Below are 10705 nucleotides of genomic sequence, written 5' to 3' on the forward strand. Positions count from 1 at the left end.
GCAGATTGCTGATGAAGACCTCGAAGAGACGGGCACGTTTCAGGGGGTCAACCCGGGAAGAAGTCAACCTAAGGGAAAGGTCACGTTGCCCGTGACTTTTGGGAGCGATCTGGACTACAGGACAGAAAGGGTTGTGTTCGACCTTGCCAAGATCCCCTTGCCTTACAATGGGATCCTTGGTCGCCCAGCGCTGGCCAAGTTCATGGCGGCGTCACATTACGCCTACAACACCCTGAAGATGCCGGGGCCTGTGACGATCATCACCGTCCCGTCAGACAAGAAGGATGCGCTAATTTGTGCTGACCAACTCTATCAACAAGCAGTTGCAGTAGCCGCCACTGCCAAGGCGCTTGCTCCTGCCATTGGAGCCCCGGGAAGGCAAAAGAAGAAGACCGGTGAGACCTCAGGCACCCACTCCGGTAAGCGCACCTCTTCGGAGTGTAGCGCTCCCGTCGAGGACGTGCCAGAGAGCTCCGCCGACAGAAACAAGAAGTCCAGGGCCACACCGCCGGGAACCAAGAAGGTTTCTGTCAAGGAGGATGGCACGGGAGGAGTTTTTACCATAAGCTGCACCCTTGACGACAAATAGGAAAACGCGCTCGTCACCTTCCTGTGGGCGAATGTCGATGTGTTTGCCTGGCAAGCATCCGACATCCCCGGCGTTCCCAGGAAGGTGATTGAGCACCACCTTGCTGCCTGTCCTCATGCGCGGCCCGTCAAGCAGAAGGTCAGAAAGCAAGCTTTGGAACGACAAGAGTTCATCACAGGGGAGATCCGAAAACTGGAAGCAGCGGGTTTGGTAAGAGGAGTGCTCCATCCAACGTGGTTGGCCAATCCGGTGGAAGTGTGCAAGGCAAATGGGAAGTGGAGGCTGTGTATTGATTACACAGATTTAATAAGGCTTGTCCCAAAGACCCCTTCCCGTTGTCGTGCATCGACCAGATTGTTGACTCCATAGCTGGGTGTGATCTGTTGTCATTCCTCGATGCCTACTCCGGCTACCACCAGATCTTCATGGCAAGGGAAGATGAAGAGAAAACGGCATTCATCACCCCATGTGGTACGTATTGCTTTATACGGATGCCTTTCGGGTTGAAGAGTGCTAGTTCAACGTTTGCAAGGGCGGTCCAGATTGGTTTTGAACCCCAGCTCCATAGGAATATGGAAGCCTATATGGATGATATAGTGGTCAAAACCAAAAACAGGGCAACCCTCATATCAGATTTACAAGAAACATTTGCAAACCTACGCAAGATCAATCTCAAGCTGAACCCTGAGAAGTGCGTCTTCGGCGTCCCGTCTGGCAAGCTTCTCGGGTTCTTTGTGTCACAGCGTGGGATAGAGGCCAATCCAGACAAGATCAAAGCTATAGAGAGGATTGAAGCGCCCAAGCGAGTCAAGGATGTGCGTCGGCTTGCCGGTTGCGTTGCCGCCATGAGCAGGTTCATCTCCAAGTCCGCCAAGCGTGCCCTTCCCTTTTTCAAGATTTTGAAAAAGGCGGGCCCGATGGACTAGACACCAGAAGCCGAAGCAGCATTGCAAGATTTGAAGAGGTACCTCTCCTCCACGCCAATACTAGTTGCGCCTAGGCCACAGGAACCGTTGCTGCTATACCTGGCGGCAACGAACCAGGTGGTCAGCGCCGCACTAGTGGCGCAGAGAGAAATTGATGATGAGGTAATAGCAGCGACGGAGCCCGATGCCACCGATGCCAAGATGACGCAGCCGGTTGGAGTGCCTCCAAGGAAGAAGATGATGCAGCACCCGGTCTACTTTGTTAGCTCCCTTCTGCAGGGGGCTAGATCAAGGTACTCCGGTGTGCAGAAACTGCTCTTCGGACTTCTTATGGCCTTGAGGAAGTTGCGTCACTACTTCCAGGCGCACGAGATCACTGTCGTCACTCGCCTCCCTCTGCAACGGATATTGCACAATCCAGACGTAACGGGAAGGATCGTAGAGTGGGCACTGGAACTGTCCAGCTTTGGCCTCAAGTTTGAGAGTACCTTGATGATTCAAAGCCGAGTCCTGGCAGAGTTCGTTGCAGAATGGACCGCGATGCCTGACGAAGAAGCCCAAGAGATTGCTCTCCCCGGCAAGGAGGCAAGTTGCGACTGGATCATGTACTTTGATGGAGCTTTCTCCTTACAGGGCGCCGGGGCTGGCGTACTGCTTGTCATGCCCACCGGAGAGAACCTCAAGTACGTGATCCAAATGCACTTCCCCAGGGAGGTGTCAACAAACAATACGGCTGAGTACGAAGGGCTGCTTGCCAGTCTTAGGATCGCGGCGGACCTCGGAATCAAGAAACTCGTCGTTAGAGGCGACTCGCAACTTGTCGTCAAGCAAGTCAACAAGGATTACCAGAGCCCGTTGATGAAGGCCTACGTCGATGAAGTGAGAAAGCTAGAAGGGCGTTTCGACGGTATACAGACAGAATACGTTCCTCGAGCGGAGAATGATATCGCCGATTACCTGTCAAAACTCGCTGCCCTCAAGCTACCTGTGGAACCAGGTACCTTTGTGCTTCAGCTAACTCAGCCATCCGTTGATCCATCAACAGAGCAAAACAAGAGGAGGAAATCAGGGCCCGGCAAGTACTTTCTCGCCGAGCTCCCCGGAGCCGCCGGTAAGGATGTTGCCGGAGATACGGAGCCCGCCACGAGACGGCTAGCTCCGGCGGAGCATCAAGCTCTTGCTGTCGCGACAGCCGCTCCTGTAGCGGAGGAAACGCCTTTAGTCCTCGCCGTCAAGCCCTAGGCTCTAGCATGGGCACAGCATACCGTCTGATTCCTCCAAACAAGGGAACTTCCTGAGGAGCAGGAAGAAGCGGAAAAAGTAGCCCGTCGCTCTACTATGTACCAATTCGTCGATGACGTCCTGTACAGAAAGAGGCCGAACGGCGTGAAATTGAAGTGTATCCCTCGAGAGGAAGGACTGTGGCTGTTGGCGGAGATACATGGAGGCATATGTGGATCCCACATCGGGTCAAGGGCCCTTGCCGGCAAAGCGTTTCGGCAAGGCTTCTTCTGGCCCACCGCCCTCCAGGATGCGACGACACTAGTCACCAGGTGTGAAGCGTGTCAGTTCCATTCAAAGAAGCTTCACCAGCCAGCTCAAGCCCTTCAAACCATTCCTCTCTCCTGGCCCTTCTCGGTCTGGGGGCTCGACATACTGGGCCCTTTCCCCTGCGCTGTCGGGGGCTTTGAGTACTTGTACGTCGCAATCGACAAGTTCACAAAGTGGCCAGAGGTGGAAGCAGTGAGGAAGGTCACATCTCAGTCAGCCGTCAAATTCTTCAAGGGACTAGTGTGCCGTTTTGGTGTACCCAACAGGGTCATCACCAACAACGGTACACAGTTCACAAGTTGCACCTTCATGCAATATACCCAAGACCTCGGTAGCAAAGTCTGTTTCGCTTCCGTTGCTCACCCACGAAGTAATGGTCAAGCTGAGAGGGCAAACGCTGAAGTACTGTGAGGCTTAAGGACAAATACCTTTGATAGGCTGCACAAGAGTGGAAGGCACTGGATTGATGAACTGCCGGCGATTCTTTGGTCAATCAGAACGACACCAAATCGAGCCACCGGACAGACACCCTTTGCTCTGGTATACGGGGCAGAAGCAGTTCTCCCCACTGAACTCATATACGGGTCACCTCGAGTACTCGCTTATGATGAGCTTGAGCAAGAGCAACTGCGCCAAGATGACGCAACGCTCCTTGAGGAAGATCGTCTTCGGGTGGCTGTGAGAGCAGCGTGCTACCAGCAAGCCTTGCACCGCTACCATAGCTGCAAGGTTCATGCCCGAAGCTTTGAGGAAGGTGACCTTGTTCTTCGGCACGTTCAATCGGCCAAAAATTCCAACAAGTTGACGCCAAAGTGGGAAGGCCCTTATTGGGTAATACGAGTCACCAGGCCCGGCGCAGTCCGCCTGGAGACCGAAGATGCCATTCCGGTGAGTAACTCCTAGAACATTGAGCATCTTTGCAAGTTTTACCCGTAAGGCGCGGCTTGCCGGGCCCCCCGGCAAGCCACCTTTTGTACGAGCATTGCCGATGACGCATGTAACCCTTTGTATAAAGCCAGGCGCAGACCCTGAGCATAAGTAAATGAAGCGCTGGCGCCCTGAGTTATAGCATGCATGCTAGGTCGAGTCTCGTCCTTGGTTAGGGTTGATAGTGCTTAGCGGCGACTAACCCCTAGCTTAGAGGTCGAGTGTGTGTCTCCTTGTCTTTCTTTTGTCTTCTTTGGTTCACAGGACACACGGATATCCGTGCCGAACCACTTGGGGAGGAAAAGAAGATGAACAGACCAGCATCTAGCCCCTGGCAAGCCAGTATTACCGGGGGCTGCAAGAGCAAAGATTCACCCACGGCGAACCAGGGTTGCCAGGGGCTGCAGCTTCAGATAAGTTCTTCATCCCTTATCATGCATTCCATTATGGACTGAGGTATGTGAAACCTCGTTTTCCCCCGTGCTCCCATAACTCTAGGCCCTAGGGCTCGTTCCTGGGGCCAAGTTTGGTCGTAGTCACGGCAGCGAAAGGATGAAACAAGGAGCCTGAACCTGCCTCATCCCTGCCTATGCCAAAGGCGTGAGGAAGGTCGAGCGAAGTGGGGAGACGGCAAGGCCTGTTGCCGGGCAAGGAAATGTTTATCTTGAAGATATCAAGGATTTACTCCTTGTCGTGGGTTCCACCCGCAAACAAATGACCCAGCAAGCATCCCTTTTTCATTAAAAACATTCCACTCAGGTACAGTCCATAGGGAATGAAAAACATGAATGATGGGATTACAAGTTTTAAATTCAACAAAGGCCCGAAGGCTTACAAACTAAAAAGAGATAAGGTGCCTGTAATCCCTTTCTTGTCCCTCACCTCAGGAGGCAGGTCAAGGAGGCGAAAGAGACAAAAGGAGCGCCTATGCGAGCTACGGGTGGCAGAAGACACCAAGAGAACATCTTGGTGGCCGTCCAAAGGCTGGATGGTGATGGCGGCGCCGGAAGCAGAGCTCGAAGACGAGGCGGCAGGACGTCAGCATGTGTTGAAGGCGTCGGTGCCCGCGTACTCCGGCTTGACGGCCTTGCCGCCTGCCCTCTTCCTCTTTCGCAGCCTCCCAACGCCAGTCGCCCAAGGAGACGACCCCGAGAAGTTCAGGGAGTCGGTGACGCGGATGATGGGGTCGCCGGTGCCGCACGGAGCAGCACCCGACACCTAATCGGACCCATCATCCTGCCGCCTACTACCCTCGTCGTCGCTGCCGCTGTCCTCCTTGTCACTCCCGCCCGAGGAGGAGTCTTCACTATCAGAAGAGCTCTTCATGCAGCACCTTGCACGGGTCCCAAAGCACCCGAAGACCTTGACGGAGAGAAGGCCACCCTCCATCAGCTTAAAATGGAGAGTGAGCCCCTCCGTCAAGCGGTGGATATGGGCAAACGTCTTCCATCCCCGACGGAGATACATCACGTGAGGGCGGGGAAGTCGATGCGGGCCCGCGTGCCACTGATCCCGCAGCCCCTCATGTGCAGCCACAACGACTCCGGCGGATCCAGCTCCATCTCCTGCGCAAATGGAGTCGGGAGACGAAGGCGACGGCGCGGTGGCCGGCGCAGCCTGACGAAGAACTCACAAGGGTCATCCCCAACATGGCCCTCCATTGGAGGAGGAGCTGCTGGCGCGGGCGAGGCCGGCGCGCCATCCCGTCCTCCTCTTCCCCGAGCGCCCCGGCCTCACCCACGGCCTCGCCCCTCCTCCTTCCCCTTGCGGCTGGCTCTACCACCGCAGGCGCAGGAGAAGGAGGGACGCGTTGTCGAGCGGCGACCCTCGCCGCCACTGTTGAAGGACTGGGGTTCCATCTCTCCATGACGGATGGAAGGGAGGAGCAGAAGCTGAAGGAAGAAGAAGATGAAAGAATGCGGGATGCCATCCCCCCTCCCCCTCCTGCCCTTTATAAAGGTTCGGGGTTGGGGCTTGGCTGCCCCGCTCGGCCAATCAAGACACGGTAGGCGCAGGGAGCCAGGGCCGACCCGTTGCCCCAACCAGTGACGGTTCGGTTTCCTGCCTCCACCGTTTGCCACCCCAAGTGCATGGGAGACACGTGGTGAACGTGCAGAACCGAGGGGGCGGGTGAGGTGACCTCTCCCCACCCCATGATCGTGGGGAGTGGATGCCTCGAGGACCGCGCCTCGGCCCCATTCAGTAAATGGGCCACGCCTCCATGCCTCCCTCCGTTTATGGGGAAGGCGCGAACCGCCCCCTTTACTATGATGTGACGCATGCCTGCGGGAACCAACCCCACGCATGCCGCCCACGTCACGCGCACCTCCCCACGCCGCACCACGCGCGGGAATCGTGGGAAGCGCAGCGCGCGAAGAATCTTACCACGGTAAAAACCGCCCCGCCTGCCCGTGCACCGTTTTTGGGCCTAGCCCAAACAACGCGTTGCGCTTATGTGTGGACCAGGCCCGGGGGCTCCTGTCGGTGTACAAAAAGAGGGGTACACTTTTTGTACCCCTATAACTGTGCATAGGCAGTCTGAGCCGCGGGCACCACCACACCAAGCAAGGCAAGGGAGGTAAGCCAGGGTAAGACCGAAGCTCAAGAGAACTACGACGCCAAGGCCAAGACCACGAAGAGCAAAGGGGACGAAGCGGACTCCCCCGGCAAGATCCTTGCCGGGAGACAGTTCTAGCAGCCCCGGCAAGACCCTTCCCGCGGCGACTCGTCCCGCGCCTACGGAGCGAATCACCCTTGAGTCCACTGCCCCCAGAGGGCAAGGATTCGGGAGACATCCCCGTGGCAGCATGCAGATCTTCGCGAAGACATTCAAGATCAGATACGCACTAAGGAGGCGACAACCCTTGGCGGGATCCCAGCCGAGGAAGACCACAAGGCCCCCGACAAGCGCCTTGCCGGGGATGACAGCAGGCGCCTCGGCAAGACCCTTGTCGGGGCCCCGGCAAGGCCCTTGCCGAGGACACCTGCAGGGCAATCATCAGGCCCACGCCGACTAAACCTCCACCGCCATTCGCATGCAGCTGCTGACCCAACCAGCTGGGCAGGCACCTACGTGGCGGCATGCAGATCTTCGTGAAGACCCACCACTGCGCCACCTCAGCTGCCTGCCTACCTACGTGGCATCGCAGGCGTCGCTGGCCAGGGCGCGTGTCGACACAAGAAGGAGCGGCAACGGACGAGGCAGATCTCTCCCCCGTCCCCGATAAAGCAAGGACACCTAAGCAAGACGCATTAAATGCGCCTTGTCATGTAATGCGAGGGATAACCTCGCATCACTGTTCCCTTTCCACCTCATGTGTGCCACTGTGGCAACCCCTTTTTCTATAAAAGGAGGCCCGAGGCGACCAGGAGAAGGATTCGGCTTTTTGGAGCTCCTCACGCCCCATAGCTAGCTCAAGAACACAGATATACAGTCCACTAAAGCAGGAGTAGGGTTTTACGCATCCTTGCGGCCCGAACCTGGATAAACGAACCGTGTGCTACCTGTTAGATCCACTCTTGTCACGACCCCGCGCCCCGCCAACCGTAGTAGGGATTCTTGTGATCCCATAGGTGTCGTTCCCGCACCGACACTGCCCCTTCTTCTTATTGCGCGGCCTCGTCGATATGGTCAGGTAATACACACCCCACCACCATCCTCCTCTTTTCCTGTCCCACATGCCCCGACCAACGGCGCGACACCTTCCACCAAAATCACCGTCCCCCTCCTCCAATTAAGAGCCGCCCACAACCATTTTGCATGCAATATAACATGGAGCTCAGTAGCATGCGGCCGCACGCGCGCACGAGGTCGCTATGGCTGCCATGCGTGTCGACCACCAGATCTTGGAGGAGCACCTCGTCTTCGAGGCCATTGTCGACACCGCCACGCGGTTGTCTACTTTAAAATACAGTTTGTGATGTTTTCTCGAGGACACCGCCAGTGTCTTCTAGTGATTTGTCCTCTGTAATGTTAATATGCAATCTGATGTTCAGTTAACAGTTTGGTCCTCTGAAATGTAATGTTCAGTTAACACTTTGGTCCAAAAATTGCTACATTTCGTAGTACTGTTCTCAAGCATTCTTTGTTTTGTTAACTGACTTATCTTCTAGTACATGTTTCTATTCTGCAATGTCGTGCTCAGTTAACTATTTTGGTTCATTTGGTCTGCTGTCCATTTAACTGTTTGATTTAGTTCTGCAATTTGATTCTCATTTGTTGTGGGTACAATTTTGTATTGTTATGCATGTGACACCAATCGAATTTGGCTGTACTCAATACATATTCTACTGATAGTATGGCAACTCTCAGTTAACCTAATCAAGATCTTCCTTATGTGTGTTGCAGGGAAACAATGAGAGACACTGCGGTTTACCATCGAGGTTTGTTCAAGCATGGTCCTTTGGCTAATAGCACATTATTGTGCAGTTGCAGGAATCATTCTAAGATTGAGGTTTCTTACAATTTGGTCTTGCACATGTAGGTCCTGCTGTCAGAGGCTTAGACCCACTGTTCGACCCATTTTGCATATGGGGAAATGAGATGTCCATGAATATCAGTCAAGTCAAGAAACTCAGAAAGATTGTTTGGATGAAGAAACTTGCGACGAATAACAGCAAGATCTTTGTTTGCACAGTGAAGAAGACATCGGTCAACTATAGGATGGTACTAACTCTTTTACCTTGGTTTTACCCCTCGCGTCATTTTAAAATTTATAATAGCTATTTATGCATATCTTTGTTTTCAGTACTTTTCAAAGCAGTTCACCAATGATTACCTCTCAAACCACCTGCATGGTCAAGAGGTGAGGAAGGTATTCATTCAACACCCCACGGTACAATATTGAAGTCTTGCTGAAGAGGACACAGGTTGGGCGGGCAATTATCCATAGCCACTGGCCTAAAGTTGCAAGGACATTCAACATCACTGAAGGCTCAATATTTGCCTTCCGCTTCTGCAGTTTCCCAGATGAGATTCATCTATCTATTTACCGTGTATGATGCCACTTTCCAAAGGTTTTTGATGCTGCATGTGAAACTTGGTGCTATTGTGTAATGGCGTAACTAAGTGCCGAAGCTATCTGATGTAATTCGATTATGAAATACTGGCTGTTGTTATACGGATATGAAATATCTGATTTGTTTTATAAGAAATATCAATTTGATTAGTACATGAATTATTAATAATAAGCTAATTACCCTGCTTATTGGGGTTTTCTATTGCAGACGGTTACTCAAACAACACAGTGGGCGATGAACTCAAATAACACGCACGGTTTCTAGAAAGTAGGCATGTTTGATCAACTAACAATCACACACGGCTTCCGGCAGCGAACTGTTTGCGTTAGGCCACCTTGCACAAACGTTTCCACTCAAAGAACTGTGTGTAATATACATACCTACGAAAATGTTTTTCTGAGATTCACCGTGTGGGATGTACATACCTACGAAAATGATTGGGTTTCTATGCCTCGCCCGATCGCACACGAGCTCATTTGGTGTCCCGGGAGGGCCTATCCCCAACGGTTTCTGGGTCGTGTGGGAAGGACCCCCTATCGCCCACACTCACTTGGCGACGGTTCCAAATGTCGTCGCAGAAAGGGGTTAAAAACCGTTTGTATAGCATGTTGCTGTACCAGTGTGGTACGCATGAAACAAGCTTAGCCACTGCGTCGTCTATCACGACATGTTTTACTACTAGGACGGGTTCTACTTAAAGGAAATAAGGCAGGCGTGTACTACTGGTTCCCGTTATATAAGGTCTGTTTTTCTTTTCTTTTCTTCTCTGGGTTTTTTGTTAGTTTCTTCAGTTTTTTTTCATTTTCCTTTGTTGTATTTTGACTTTTTTTTCCTTTTTTTGGTTCTTATTTGTTTTTTTTATTCTACAATCTTATATACATGATAAACATTTTTTTTAAATAATGGTTCAATATTTTTTAAATACTTGTTTAACATTTTTTTATATATGATCAACATTTTTCAAATACTAGTTCAACATTTTTTTCAAATACATGTTCAATATTTTGCAAATTCTTATTCAATATTTTTATATACATGAATAAAATTTTTGCAAATACTTTTTCAACATTTTTTCATATATTTGTTCAATATTTTTATATACATAATCAACATTTTTCCAAATATTTGTTCAATATTTTTCAAATACTTGTTCAAAAAATTTCAAATACTTATTCAATATTTTTCAAATCCTTGTTCAACATTTTTCAAATTCATGTTCAATATTTTTCAAATACATGATCAATATCTTTTCAAATACATGTTCAACATTTTCTAAATACTTTTTCAACATTTTATATATATAGAGAGAGAGAGAGGGGGGGGGAGAGGATATTTTAAAATATAAAAAAAAAGTATAAAAGAAAACAGAAAAGGTAAAAGAAAAAAAAGGCTCTGGCCTCCCGGCCTCGTGGGCCGGCCCAGCTCGCTCTTCAGACTCGCTGAAGGCGAGATATAGGTGCGCCCGTTTTTTCAGGGAGCACCTGAGCAAATTTCAGTCCACCCACAAAGGAAATTTTAGCCCAGTGGCCCGTCATCGTAAGCAACATGGCCCACTTGAGAGATTGATTCCTTACTCGCTTTCCAATACTTCGAAGAATGAATAGAAAAAATAGACATTTGCGCACAACCTTGCTTACTCGCTTTCCAATACTTCGAAGAATGAATAGAAAAACCCCTCAAAAAAAGAATGAAT

The sequence above is a fragment of the Triticum dicoccoides genome, chromosome 2A (assembly GCF_002162155.2).
Source record: "Triticum dicoccoides isolate Atlit2015 ecotype Zavitan chromosome 2A, WEW_v2.0, whole genome shotgun sequence".
NCBI classification, from domain to species: domain Eukaryota; kingdom Viridiplantae; phylum Streptophyta; class Magnoliopsida; order Poales; family Poaceae; genus Triticum; species Triticum dicoccoides.